This window comes from Mustelus asterias, chromosome 8 (genome assembly GCF_964213995.1).
Source record: "Mustelus asterias chromosome 8, sMusAst1.hap1.1, whole genome shotgun sequence".
Lineage (NCBI taxonomy): Eukaryota > Metazoa > Chordata > Chondrichthyes > Carcharhiniformes > Triakidae > Mustelus > Mustelus asterias.
Genome location: NC_135808.1, coordinates 31,762,325 through 31,777,590, shown reverse-complemented (window position 1 = coordinate 31,777,590; position 15,266 = coordinate 31,762,325). Strand labels below are relative to the sequence as shown.

At 45.8% G+C, this 15,266-nt stretch overlaps 1 non-coding gene and 1 pseudogene across 1 annotated transcript; both read left to right on the top strand.

The window, feature by feature from the left end:
• LOC144497867 (zinc-binding protein A33-like) lies at positions 1-12,521 on the top strand (annotated as a pseudogene).
• LOC144498007 (U2 spliceosomal RNA) lies at positions 1,605-1,798 on the top strand. The gene has a single exon (XR_013498599.1). It is a non-coding gene; the product is annotated as a U2 spliceosomal RNA (small nuclear RNA).
• Positions 12,522-15,266: the final 2,745 nt, after the last annotated feature.

Genomic DNA, 15,266 nt, shown 5'->3' with positions numbered 1-15,266 from the left:
ACGGAGATGGCCGTCAGTAAACACATCTTATCCCTGAGTGAGGATTTAACCTGCTCCATCTGTCAGTCTCTGTTTGTGGAGCCGGTGCGGCTGGACTGTGAGCACAACTTCTGTAAATCCTGTATCCAGAAGTGTTGGGGAAAGCAGCGTCAGGCTGTGTCCTGCCCGGAATGTCAGCAGCTTCTCCCCCGGAGAAGTTTCACCAGTAACAGGGTGTTGGCCAATCTCTGAGAAAACCAGGCAACTGGAGCTGAAACTGGAGGAGGAACACGGGGAGAAGCTGGATGGAGACACAGAGAGGGAGCAGTCTCTCTGTGAGAAACACGGGGAGAAGCTGATCCTGTTCTGTGAGGATGATCAGATTCTGATCTGTGCCAAATGTGTAGACTCTCCCCCACATTCAGTTCACACACTGCTAACTCTACCAATGGCTTTTGACAAGTACAAGGTAAGAGGACACAGTGAGTTACCCGTCTCCATGTTCATGGTGTTTATTGGGCTGTAATTGGGACTGTAATAAGTTAGTAGACAAATGTTGCTCTGCCCGATTGCTCGCTTTCAGCTCAATACTGACATCTGGCAGTGGGAAATGTGAGTGTTAATGTTAATAGTGTGTGAAAGGTTTTACAGCCTCTATTTACACTGACATTATATGAATGCAGTCCCAGGTTTCAGCTTTCTTCATTCGGGCTGTGTTGTGTTGATATTATTTCTGGAGTTGGGGAACGCACTGAAACTGATTCTGTACCTGGAGAATTCATGATGTGGAGATGCCGGTGTTGGACTGGGGTGAACACAGGAATAAGTCTCTCAAACAGTGCACAGAGACACAAAATCAAGTTACAGAATACTGATTAGAATGCAAATGTAGAGCACATTTCCACTCCATCTGACGAAGGAGCAGCGCTCCGAAAGGTTATGGTATTTGCTACCAAATAAACCTGTTGGACTTTCACCTGGTGTTGTGAGACTTCCTGGAGAATTCAGCACATGCTTTCCTGTCTCTAAACCCCGCCCCCAGACTCCAGCCATTGGTCAATGCACATGTCAATCCTCATCAGCATTGTCTTCCCAACCAATTGGGAAATGAACAGAGAGCCTTCAACAAGTGATTGGCTCATTTTATTTTACTGTCAGTCATTTCCCAACATCGCTGTTTTCCAAGAAAATTATAAACTCAGTTTCTCATGTCCCGGTGAGATTTCTTCTGGGTCGATGGCAGCAAAATCCTGGAGATTAAGCTTCAATTCAGGGAGACAACAAGACACAGTGGGAGAGTCGGTAACTCCAGCTGTAATACAGCGTGAAGAAAGTTTCCTTCATTACAGAATGTGTTTGCAGTATTACTGTACTCAGTATAATGTAACTTTACGTAAGTTTCCTTTATTGCAGAATGTTTCCACTATTATTTTAGTGTAATGTAGCTTTGTGTAAGCTTCCTTCATTATAGACTGTGACTGTTACTGCAGTGTAGTGTAGCTTTAAGTAAGTTTCCTTTATTACAATATAGTATTTCCACTATTACTGCACTATAATGTAGCTTTATGTAAGTACTCAAGATGCCAGACAAAGCTACCTTTGATTGCTACCCTTTCTAAAAGCATTCTGTTCCTCGGCCTTTTGGCTAAGATCAAGTGTAGTATCTGTTCTGATCAGTTCAGTCATTCGGTTACATTTTAGCTTCATTTGAAGCAATTTTTAAAAGCGGCATCTCGGTCTTTTGGCCACGATGCAAATGAGATCAAGCCTTGGAGGAGGTGCAATGCCTACTCCAATCAGCTTGGATCACGTAGATCATGCCCAAGACAGGAGGTGAGAGCCCTATCTTGTCAGCTTGGATCGGGAATGTCTCACTTTTTGAGACTCTGAATTGGACTTGACTTGATTGAATCGGAATTTTTAAAAAATTCTGTTCCTCCACTGCCGGCGAACAGTGGCAGCAGTGTGTAGCATCTACAAGATGCACTCCAGTAATTCAGCAAGGCTCCTCACGCATCACCTTCCAAACCCATGACCATGACCATCTAGAAGGACAACAGCAGCAGAGGCCTGGGAAAATGCCAACTAGAGATTCCCCTCCGAGTCACTCACCATCCTGACTTGGAAATATATCCCTGTTCCTTTACTGTCGCAGGTAAAAATCCTGAAACACCTTCCCTAACAGCACTCTGGATGTACCTACACCTCAGACACTGCAGCGGTTCAAGAAGGCAGCTCACCACCAGCTTCTCAAGAGCAACTAGGGATGGGCAACAAATGTTTGACATGCTGGTCCTGGTATTAATTGGGTCTGGCCAGTGATGCCCACATCCAATAACTGAATTTAAAAAACTTTTCCTTCATGACAGACTGTGCTTCCACTATTACTATACTGTAATGTTGCTTTTAAGGAAGATTCCTTCATTACCATAAGAACATAAGATAGGAGCAGAAGTAGGCCATTTGGCCCATTGAGTCTGTCATTACAGACTGTTTAAACTATTGCTCTTGTATAATGTAGCTTTAAGTAGGTTTTCTTTATTACTGACCGTGTTTTCACTTACTGTAATGTAATGTAGCTTTGTACAAATTTCCATTCTTAGTGACTGTGTTTCTACTATTACTATAGTGGAATGTAGCTCGAAGTAAGTTTCCTTTATTACAGTGTAGTATGTGAGGCAGATTGTTGGTGGGGGGATGTAAAATAGTTCGCCCACTGCCTTCCTGCCCACCCCGAGCAGAATCTACAATATGGGTGGGTAATCAGCCATCCCTTAGCTTACTGAGGGGCTTAACTGCCCAATTCAGTGGCGATTCTGAGCCTCTTTCTACCTCCAGTGGGCAGTGGAACGTACGAGTGAGGCCAGTCCGCTGTTCGCCAAAGTTGGAGGAAGGGCAGAAAGAATGGAGGGAGGGGCTGCCCTTGGCGCATTATGGGGACCTCTGAAGATCTTACCCCACCTTTCTCCGTTCCGAGACCTGTAAACCTGTCAGGCTGAACTTTGGGTGCATTGCGCAGCTGGATGAAAAGTCACTTGTCCCACGGAGATCCTGGGCAGTGCATGGCCTTAACAAGCTGAGTTGGACTTCCACCTTCCGGCCTGGTCTCCAAACCCCTGCCCCCACTCCCCTCCCCTCCCCATGGGGCCCACTTCCTCGCCACACAAAAACGCTGGGCTTCCTTCAATCCGCTGTCCACCTTTGATCTCCATGGCTCGCCTTGCGGCCCCTCGCATCTGGTTCCAATCTGATTGGCTGGCTGCACGCTCAGGCAGGACCTCCACTGAGGGGCAGAAGTCCGATCCCCAGCAATGTAATATCTTTAAATCAGGTCCAAATCAACTACTTTCATTATCCTGCTGAACAATACGCTCCACCTCCCCCAACCACTGATTAAACTCAGATCCACAAGCCTATACCTCCCAGCCAACTGTCAGTTTTAGTCTGTGCCTGTGTGTAGGAGGTCCAGCGAATCCCCAATTAATACCAGGACCAGCACCACAATCAAACACAATTACTATACAATTAGCAATGTCTAAACTATCAAATCCATTCATATATTCTATACACCATGAAGCTGTTGTTGGTTTGAAGGTGTACCTGGTCTGATTCAATACCTTTCACTCTGCCGGTTATAAAGTGCTCGTGCCACATGTTAACACCTCTCCCTGAACACCTCTCCTCACAGTTTGTGATATAACAGCAGACATTACAATGGATCACACTGAGATCTGATTCCATTTTTAGGACTAGCTGAAATTATCCTTGGATTCCATGGAGAAGGAAAAGAAAAATCAAAGTGAATTCAAACAGCAGCAGCAGAGGGAGATTTCAGAACTGGAGGTGAGTATGACTTTAACCCTTTAACAACCCGCTGTTTAAACAATCTCTCTCACTGTCATAGCAACTCACTGGATCCCTGGAGCAAGACATCTCCACACAATTTGCCAAAATCCATCGATATCTTGAAGACAAAGAGAAACATTTAATCAAAGAGTTGAGGAGACAAAAGGAGGAAGATCTGCGACCAATGGAGGAGAATCTGAGAAGAATTGAAGAGGAACTGACTTCACTTGAGGAGAAGATATTGATCCTTTGTGTAGACATCGAGCAGCAAGACAGTGTCTCCTTTCTCAAGGTGACCCTTTATAATCCAATCCCCAAACTGTTGGTGTGATTAGAAACTGCATTTTATGATAGGGACAAACCCCATCACAACAATGCACAGTTTGCAGTATAACTGAAGGCACAAAGGGATCAGTCAGGATTGAGTTCAGGAGTGTTGAGGAGACTGTCCCACACTAACAACCCCTCACACTGACTGTGACTGGAGCCAGAATAAAAGGTTCAGAAAGGGATCTGGAATGAAGAGATGGGAGCACTGAAACCAAGGAGGGTTTGTGAGGAACATTAGATGAGAAATCATTTAAACTAGACAGGTGGGTGGATGGGTGAGGTGAGGGCAGGAGCAGGCAGGGGGTGGGGGTGGGGGGAGCCAGGATGGTGGGAGTATTGGGGATTACGGCCAGGAGCAAGCCGGATCCATTGGAGACAAACGAGAGGATAGATAGTGACGTGCAGGTGGGAGACATTGCCAGATCAAAAATGCTGAATCTTTTTTTCCATTCTCCTCAAAATTTCCTTCCCATCCAAGGACTGTGACTCTCACGCACACACACACACACACACACACACACGCACACACGTGCGCACACACATGCACACACACACACACACGCACATGCACACACACACATGCGCACACACATGCACACACACACACATAGACACATATATGCACGCACACCCACACGTGTACACACACACATATGCACAGACATACACATGTGCACACACACATTCATGCTCATGCTCATGGAGCTAGAGTTGGATGAATTTAGGATTATTCGGGACGCAGAGGTGGCCATAGACAGAAGGTTTAGGGATACAGTTACTCCGAGGAATGAAAATAGATGGGTGACGGTGAGAGGGGCTGGGAGGAAGCAGTCAGTGCAGGGATCCCCTGTGGTCGTTCCCCTTAGCAACAAGTATTCCGCTTTGGATACAGTTGAGGGGGATGACAGACCAGCGGTGAGCCGCAGTGAGAGGATCTCCAGCACTTTGTCCATCTCTGTGGCTCGGGAGGGTAAGGGGGAGAGCGGGAGGGCAATAGTTTAAATCCCCGTCCCTTCTCTTACCTATGTCGTTGGTACCAATGTGTACCACGACTTGTGACTGTTTCCCCTCCCCCTTAAGAATCTGGAAAACACGGTACACATTGGTACCAACACACGGTACACATTGGTACCAACACACGGTACACATTGGTCTGTCATCCCCCTCAACTGTATCCAAAGCAGAATACTTGTTGCTAAGGGGAACGACCACAGTGGATCCCTGCACTGACTGCTTCCTCCCAGCCCCTCTCACCGTAGTTATTGGGGACTCGTTAGTTAGAGGGATAGATTGGAGGTTCTGTGACAGCAAAAGAGACTCGAGGATGGCATGTTGCCTACCGGATGCCAGGGTCCGTGACGTTTCGGACTGTGTTTTCCAGATTCTTAAGCGGGAGGGGAAACAGTCACAAGTCGTGGTACACTTTGGTACCAACGACATAGGTAAGAGAAGGGACGGGGATTTAAAACAGAAATTTTGGGAGCTGGGCTGGAAGCTGAGAGCCAAGACAAAACATGTGGTCATCTCTGGTACGTTGCCGGTGCCACGTGATAGCGAGTTGAGGAACAGGGAGAGAGTGCAGTTAAACATGTGGTTGCAGGTATGGTGTAGGAGGGAGGGTTTCAGATCCGTGGATAATTGGAACACATTCTGGGGAAGGTGGGACCTGTACAAACAGGACGGGGTGCACCTGAACCAGAGGGGCACCAATATCCTGGGAGGGAAATTTGATACGGCTCTTCAGGGGGGTTTAAACTAATTTGTCAGGGGTGTGGGAAAAGGAGTTGTAGTCCAGAAGTCAGTGTTGAGGGTGGTGAGGTATTGGGGAAGGTATCAAGGTCAAGGGTGGGTACCGGTAGACAGGAAGGTAGGTTGAAATGTGTCTACTTCAATGCAAGGAGCATCCGGAACAAGGTAGATGAACTTGGGGTGCGGATTGGTACTTGAGACTACGATGTTGTGGCCATTACGGAGACGTGGGTAGAACAAGGACAGGAATGGTTGTTGGACGTTCCGGGGTATAGCTGTTTCAGTAAGTGTAGGGAAGCTGGTAAAAGAGGTGGAGGAGTAGCGTTGTCAATCAAGGATAGTTTAACGGCTGTGGAAAGGCACTTCGAGGGGGATCTGCACACTGAGGTAATATGGGCTGAGGTTAGAAATAGGAAAGGAGCGGTCACGTTGTTAGGGGTTTACTATAGGCCCCCAAATAGTAATAGAGTTGTGGGGGAAGAAATTGCTAAGCAGATTATGGATATGTGTGGGGGTCAAAGGGTAGTTGTCATGGGGGGCTTTAACTTTCCAAATATTGATTGGAACCTTTGTAGGTCAAATAGTTCGGATGGGGCAGTTTTTGTGCAGTGTGTGCAGGAGGGTTTCCTGACACAATATGTGGATAGGCCGACAAGAGGTGAGGCCACATTGGATTTGGTACTGGGAAATGAACCGGGCCAAGTGTTAGATTTGGTTGTGGGAGAGCACTTTGGAGATAGTGACCACAATTCGGTGTCTTTTGTTATTGCATTGGAGAGGGATAGGGCCGTACGGCAGGGTAAGGTTTACAATTGGGGGAGAGGTAATTATGATGCGATTCGGCAAGAATTAGGGGGCATAAGATGGGAACAGAAACTGTCAGGGAAAGGCACTAATGAAAAGTGGAACTTTTTCAAGGAACAAATACTGGGTGTCCTTGATAGGTATGTCCCTGTCAGGCAGGGAGGAAATGGCCGATTGAAGGAACCATGGTTCACGAAAGAGGTGGAATGTCTTATGAAAAAGAAGAGGGAAGCTTATGTAGGGATGAGGAAACAAGGTTCAGGTGGCTCGATTGAGGGTTACAAGTTAGCAAGGAATGAGCTGAAAAAGGGGCTTAGGAGAGCTAGGAGGGGACATGAGAAGTCCTTGGTGGGTCGGATCAAGGAAAACCCCAAGGGGTAAAAACTCTTATGTGAGGAATAAAAGAATGACCAGGGTGAGGTTAGGGCCGGTCAAGGACAGTAGTGGGAACTTGTGTATGGAGTCAGTAGAGATAGGCGAGGTGATGAATGAATACTTTTCTTCAGTGTTCACCAAGGAGAGGGGGCATGTTTTTGAGGAAGAGAAGGTGTTACAGGCTAATAGGCTGGAGGAAATAGATGTTCAGAAGGAGGATGTCCTGGCAGTTTTGAATAAACTGAAGGTCGATAAGTCCCCTGGGCCTGATGAAATATATCCTGGGATTCTTTGGGAGGCAAGGGATGAGATTGCAGAGCCTTTGGCTTTGATCTTTGGGTCCTCACTGTCCACAGGGATGGTGCCAGAGGACTGGAAAGTGGCGAATGTTGTTCCTCTGTTTAAGAAAGGGAATAGAAATGACCCTGGTAATTATAGACCGGTTAGTCTTACTACGGTGGTTGGTAAATTGATGGAAAAGGTCCTCAGGAATGGGATTTACGACCATTTAGAAAGATGCGGATTAATCCGGGATAGTCATCACGGATTCGTGAAGGGCAAGTCGTGCCTCACAAATTTGATTGAATTTTTTGAGGAGGTAACTAAGTGTGTTGATGAAGGTAGGGCAGTTGATGTCATATACAGGGATTTTAGTAAGGCGTTTAATAAGGTCCCCCATGGTTGGCCTATATAAAGAACAAAGAACAATACAGCACAGGAACAGGCCCTTCGGCCCTCCAAGCCTGTGCCGCTCCCTGGTCCAAACTAGACCATTCTTTTGTATCCCTCCATTCCCCCTCCGTTCATATGGCTATCTTGATAAGTCTTAAACGTTCCCAGTGTGTCCGCCTCCACCACCTTGCCTGGCAGCGCATTCCAGGCCCCCACCACCCTCTGTGTAAATGATGATGAAAGTAAGGAGGTGTGGGATAGAGGGAAAGTTGGCCGATTGGATAGGTAACTGGCTATCTGATCGAAATAATGTGGAGATGTGTACCTTTAAGACCTGGCTGGCTATAGGGATTCGCATTCTAATCAGTATTCTGCAACTTGATTTTGTGTCTGTTTGCACTGTTTGAGAGCACATTTCCACTCCATCTGACGAAGGAGCAGCGCTCCAAAAGCTTATGGTATTTGCTACCAAATAAACCTGTTGGACTTTAACCTGGTGTTGTGAGACTTCTTACTGTATCTGGTCGAAGACAGAGGGTGGTGGTGGATGGAACATTTTCGGTCTGGAGGCAGGTTGCTAGCGGAGTGCCACAGGGATCAGTGCTTGGTCCTCTGCTCTTTGTGATTTTTATTAATGACTTAGAGGAGGGGGCTGAAGGGTGGATCAGTAAATTTGCTGATGACACCAAGATTGGTGGAGTAGTGGATGAGGTGGAGGGCTGTTGTAGGCTGCAAAGAGACATAGATAGGATGCAAAGCTGGGCTGAAAAATGGCAAATGGAGTTTAACTCTGATAAATGTGAGGTGATTAATTTTGGTAGGACTAATTTAAATGTGGATTACAGGGTCAAAGGTAGGGTTCTGAAGACTGTGGAGAAACAGAGATCTTGGGGTCCATATCCACAGATCTCTAAAGGTTGCCACTCAAGTGGATAGAGCTGTGAAGAAGGCCTATAGTGTGTTAGCTTTTATTAACAGGGGGTTGGAGTTTAAGAGCCATGGGGTTATGCTGCAACTGTACAGGACCTTGGTGAGACCACATTTGGAATATTGTGTGCAGTTCTGGTCACCTCAGTATAAGAAGGATGTGGAAGCGCTGGAAAGAGTGCAGAGGAGATTTACCAGGATGCTGCCTGGTTTGGAGGGTAGGTCTTATGAGGAAAGGTTGAGGGAGCTAGGGCTGTTCTCTCTGGAGTGGAGGAGGCTGAGGGGAGACTTAATAGAGGTTTATAAAATGATGAAGGAGATAGATAGAGTGAACGTTCAAAGACTATTTCCTCGGGTGGATGGAGCTGTTACAAGGGGGCATAACTATAGGATTCATGGTGGGAGATATAGGAAGGATATCAGAGGTAGGTTCTTTACGCAGAGAGTGGTTGGGGTGTGGAATGGACTGCCTGCAGTGACAGTGGAGTCAGACACTTTAGGAACATTTAAGCGGTTATTGGATAGGCACATGGAGCACACCAGGATGATAGGAAGTGGGATAGCTTGATCTTTGTTTCAGATAAAGGTCGGCACAACATCGTGGGTCGAAGGGCCTGTTCTGTGCTGTACTGTTCTCTGTTCTATATGTGCACACACATATCCACACACACATATCCATGTTCACATGTGCACACACACACACATACAGTTGCACAGATGCACTAGAGAATGTTCTGATTGCATTTTGCACTTGCGTCCACCTTGACTGGAAGAAAGAATCTACAAGCAGAGAAGTTGTTTCAAATCTATCTTGAACCGTGGATTGTACTTTGAATATTGTGTACAGCTGAGGTCACCCTGTTTTAAGAAGTGCTATTTGCATGAGGAAAGCCTGTTTTGTTTATTCTCTCATTGGATGTAAGTTTTCCAAGTTCAAAATTTTAAATTTGGAATGATAGGTTCCTCAGATGTGCCGTCACCTAACAAGGTACAAATGACCAGTATTCAGGATTTCAATATATTTTTAAGCAGGATGTTAAATGTATTTAACAAATGCAGTCAGACAGTGTGGACGTTTGTTATCTCCAGAGGGCCGAGGTTTCCATCAGTGCTGACAGCACAGGCAATGCTGTTTTCTGTCTCTGAAATGATGTTTAACTGTGTGTGAAAAGAATCACACCAGAGAAACACTAATGGAAATGTGTCCAGGAAAACTCTGAGATCCCAATTACTCTCTCTGACTCCTTATTCGGAAAAAGTATAAAGTAACTCAATCTAAACAGCAGTGTGTATGTTTATTAAATATTTCTGATTCTCTGTCCCACAGGAACTGAAAAGATTGAGAGAAAGGTGAGTATCTAATCCAAACTCTCACAGGGTTTTACACTGTGATCACAGTCTGTATCCAGCAGAGAGTGATTAAATCAATCCCATTCACACAGCTACGGGTTAACGAAGAGGAAGGGGGACATGAAGATAGAGATGATGTTTATGAGGAAGATAACAACATTTGAGATTCAGAGGAAGAAGAAGATAATGGAGGCACGAAGAAGGAGATACTTGGGATTTCGAGGCCCGTTGCTCTACGCAGTGTGGAAGGAAATGAAACAGATCATCTCTCCAGGTAGGAAGCTCCCCAGCTTTGTGTTCACTCTCTGGACAGTTTCCTGCTCTCTTTATCCTCTCTCCAGAAGGTGCTGCCTGTTATTATGAATAAATCACTGGGGCAGCAACATCAGATACATCACTCAAAGGACTGTTATTAATATCACACATCTCACTGAGGGACTGAAGAATGAGGGGATCTGAACAACTTTCAAATTCACAAACTCTCAGCCTATCCATCAGGAATCGCTGGTCAGCAATCAGACTGCGATCATTGATTATCACCTCACTGTACACACTGGAGTCTGGGAATATATCTATCCGTACAGCGTACCCAGTCTGTAATATCTGTTCACTGTACACACTGGAGTCTGGGAATATATCTATCTGTACAGCGTACCCAGTCTGTAATATCTGTTCACTGTACACACTGGAGTCTGGGAATATATCTATCCGTACACCGTACCCAGTCTGTAATATCTGTTCACTGTGCACACTGGAGTCTGGGAATATATCTAACCGTACAGCGTACCCAGTCTGTAATATCTGTTCACTGTACACACTGGAGTCTGGGAATATATCTAACTGTACACCGTACCCAGTCTGTAATATCTGTCCACTGTATACACTGGAGTCTGGGAATGTGTCTAACCATACACCATACCCAGTCTGTAATAATTGATTTGATTTATTATTGGCACATGTATTAGCATGCAGTGAAAAGTATTGTTTCTTGCGCGCTATGCAGACAGAGCATATCGTTCACAGAGAAGGAAATGAGAGAGTTTAAAATGTAGTTTTACAGTTATAGCTAGGTTGCAGAGAAAGATCAACTTAAGGTGAGATAGGACCATTCAAATGTCTGGTGGCAATGGGAAGAAGCTGTTCTTGAAACGGTTGGTACATGACCTCAGACATTTGTATCTTTTTCCCGACGGAAGAAGGTGGAAGAGAGAATGTCCAGGGTGCATGGGGTTGTTGATTATGCTGGCTGCTTTGCTGAAGCAGCGGAAAGTGTCGACAGAGTCAATGGATGGGAGGCTGGTTTGCGTGTATTCATGAGGTGGGGTGACTGACATGGGATCACACCACTGGAATCCACTAGATCCCTTCACATTTGACTGAAATCACTGATTCTACATCATTGACTGGTTTGCATGATGGATTGGGCTACATTCACGACCTTTTGTCGTATCTTGAGCCATACCAAGCTGTGATACAACCAGAAAGAATGCTTTCTATGGTGCAGCTGTGTAAGTTGGTGAGAGTTGTGGCTGACATGCCAAATTTCCTTCGTCTTCTGAGAAAGTCGAGGCGTTGGCGGCCTTTCCTAACTAGAGTGTCCGCATGGGGGGATCAGGACAGATTGTTGGTGATCTGGATACCTAAAAGCCTGAAGCTCTCGACCCTTTCTACTTTGTCCCTGTTGATGTAGACTGTTCACTGAACACACTGGAGTCTGGGAATATATCTAACCGTACACCGTACCCAGTCTGTAATATCTGTTCACTGTACACACTGGAGTCTGGGAATATATCTAACTGTACACCATACCCAGGCTGAGATATTTGTTTTTGCAGAAATTATGCATTGTGCCAATTCCTTATACACAGACATCAGCTAGTAACCTGTTCACACAGCTTCCTCTGTTTAATAGATCTATTGTTTGTCCTTTTTATTTCCCAGTTGCAGCCTCACTGACGCTGGACCCAGAGACAGCACATCGTAAACTCATCCTGTCTGAGGACCGGAGCAGTGTGAAAATCAGTTACAGAGGAACCCAGCTTATTCCTGATAATCCAGAGAGATTTGATGTGTGTTGCTGTGTCCTGGGGTCAGAGGGATTCACATCGGGGAAACATTACTGGGAGGTGGTGGTCGGGAACAAGACTGACTGGGATGTGGGTGTGATCAGAGAGTCAGCCAATAGGAAGGGAGAGATAACACTGGGTCTTAAATGTGGTTACTGGGCTGTGAGGCTGAGAAACGGGAATGAATATAAAGCTCTCGATTTCCCACCAGTCCCCCTGACCCCCAGTGTGAATCCCAGAACCATCGGAGTTTTCCTGGACTATGAGGGGGGACAGGTGACCTGTTAAAATGCTGATGATATGTCCGTTCTCCACACTTTCACTGACACATTCACTGAGAAACTCTTCCCTTATTTCTTTGCTGGAACATACGATGAGGGTAAAAATGCTGTCCCTCTGAAACTTCATTACTTTGAACCATAGATTCCTGATGTGTCAGAGATGAAGGGGAATGGTGTTGATATTCACCTCCCATGAGGGGGTGCACAGAATCAGGAGATGAAGAGAGATGTTAAAACTGAACTGTGAGGTAATGCACTTTGGAAGGTCTAATACAGATAGGAAATATACGGTAAATGGCCGAACCCTTAAAAGTATTGATAGGCAAAGGGATCTGGGTGTACAGGTACACAGGTCACTGAAAGTGGCAATGCAGGTGGAGGAGGGAGTCAAGAAGGCAGACGGCATGCTTGATTTCATCACCTGGGGCATTGAGTTTAAAAATTGGCAAATACATGAATAGGATGGGAATAGAGGGATATGGTCCCCGGTAGGGTAGGGGGTTTTAGTTAAGTCAGGCAGCATGGTCGGTGCAGGCTTGGAGGGCCGAAAGGCCTGTTCCTGTGCTGTAATTTTCTTTGTTCTTTGTTTAGTCATGAAACGTGACCCCAGCCTATCCTGTGCCACCATTTCTATGATGGTGGGCCGTGGGTTTGTCTGTCTCCTGCTCCCTCTGTGTCATTCAACTCAATCATTTAGACACAGCTCGATGATGATGAATTCATTAATAATGGTGATTAATTATCATTGATTGTGGTAAAAACCCATCTGGTTCACTGAGAGAATCTTTCATCCTGACCTTGTCTGGTCTACATGTAACTCCAGACCCGCAGCACTATTGTTGACTCTTGATTACCCTCTGAAAAGGTCACTCCGTGGTCAAGAGAATTCTGGATGTGCAGGAAATGCTGCAGCAACACCCACATCCCATACAAGAAATTTTAAAAAATAGATTATGAGGCAAGTTTCTAACTTCATATTCGCATCTTCACTAAAGCTGTCTGTTTCCCACTGTAACATCGTCTGCCTTTCAGCTTGCCGTACTTTCTGGTGTATTGCTCATGTGGGAATAGCATTCTTCACTCTCGGAAATCAGGGTGGGATGTGTAGCCTCAGATGTGTTGGACAGCAGATCAGAAGAGGAAGACCCACAGTATCCAAGGCAGCGATGACGTGCACTGCTGGGATCAGTACATGCAAAGGAGGGAGATGGACACAGAGCTGAGAGCGATAGAGCAAGGGACACTAGAGAGGGTCACAGGGGAGAGGAAGGACATGCGAAGGTGGAACTGAAAAGAGAGTGGGTGTAGAATTGAGCCAGTGCTTGAGGAATGAATCTGTTACTCAGGGAGTGACTCTGGGACTTGTGGAGTTACACTGTGACTCAGTGTGAACTTTGGGAATTCCTCTTGCTGGGGAGTGACTGCGACTCAGAGATTGACCGGAGGGTGTCCAAATCTCACAAAATACAAGGTTCACTTAGACTATCGATCCTCGGGTTGGTGTAGCGAGAGTGAGGCAGTACCTGACCTGATAAGTATTACCAGCATGCTTCATTTTGATTCCAGTCTTTAAAGCACAGAAACAGACCATTCGGCCCATCTGCAATCTCCTGACCACCCCTGAGGCACAGTTCAGAATTGATCCACATCCAAAAGGAACATTGTCTGTCTCGAGTTTCAGGGGTGATGTCAGGAAGTGACAGAAAGGCAGGTAGAGCAGGAGTCCCTGAGTATATCTCTCTCCCCAACCAGTATTCAGCGCTGAATACTGATTGAAGTGATGGTTGATCTGGGGAGTGCAGCCAGAGTCAAGTCCATGGTACCAGCTGCACAGAGGACACAAAGAAGACTGGAGCAGGAATAGTGATCGGAGATTCAATAGTTAGAGCTACAAACAGATCTTTCTGTGGCTGCAGACATGAATCCAGGTATATTTACTTCCTGATGCCAGGTCAGTTATGTCAGTGAACAGCTGCAAAGCAGCCTGAAGGGGTGGAGGTGAATAGCCAGGGGTCATGGTCCACATCAGTACCAACGGCACAGGTAGACAGAGCGATGTGCTCCTGCTGCCAGGATTTAGGGAGCTGGGTAGGATTATACTGGCTGCTTTTCCGAGGCAGTGTAAAGTGTAGACAGTGTCAATGAGTGGGAGGCTGGTTTGAGTGATGGACTGGGCTACGTTCACAACCCTTTGTAATTTTAAATTGTTTTTACAAAAGCAGCAAAGCGGGATGGAGGAACTGCCCTCAAGGTGTATTACCACAAAGAGGAAAGGCAGGACAAAGAAATCCAGAGCTCCCTGGATGACAAAAGAGACAGAGATTTAGGTGATGGAGGAAAAATGTGATTATGACCCATGTCAGGTGGAAAATACAAGAGAGGAGCTGGCAACTAATTATCTAACTGGAGAAAGCCTTTGAGGCGCTTCAGTGCAGAGCGATCTGGGTGTCCTTGTACATGAGTTGTAGAAAACTGGTATTCAGATAATGGGGAAAGCAAGTGAAATTTTGGTATTTACAACTAAAGGAATAGAGTATAAATGTAAGAAGACATTGCTACAACTATATAAGGTATTGGTGAGACCGTACCTGGAGTACTGTGCACAGTTTTGACCCCCATATTTGCAAAGGATACAATGGCATTAGAGGGAGTTCAGGGGAGGTTCACAAGATTGATTCCAGAGATGTGAGATTGAGCAGTTTAGGCGTGGACTCTCCAGAGTTCAGAAGAATGAGAGGAGATCTAATTGAGGTACATAAGATGATAAAAGGTATTGACAAAGTAAGCGTAGACTGCATGATTCTTCTTGTGGGGCAACCTTGAACAAGAGGTCATAGTTTTATGATTAAGGGGCAGCAGATTTAAAACAGAGATGAGGAGAAATTAC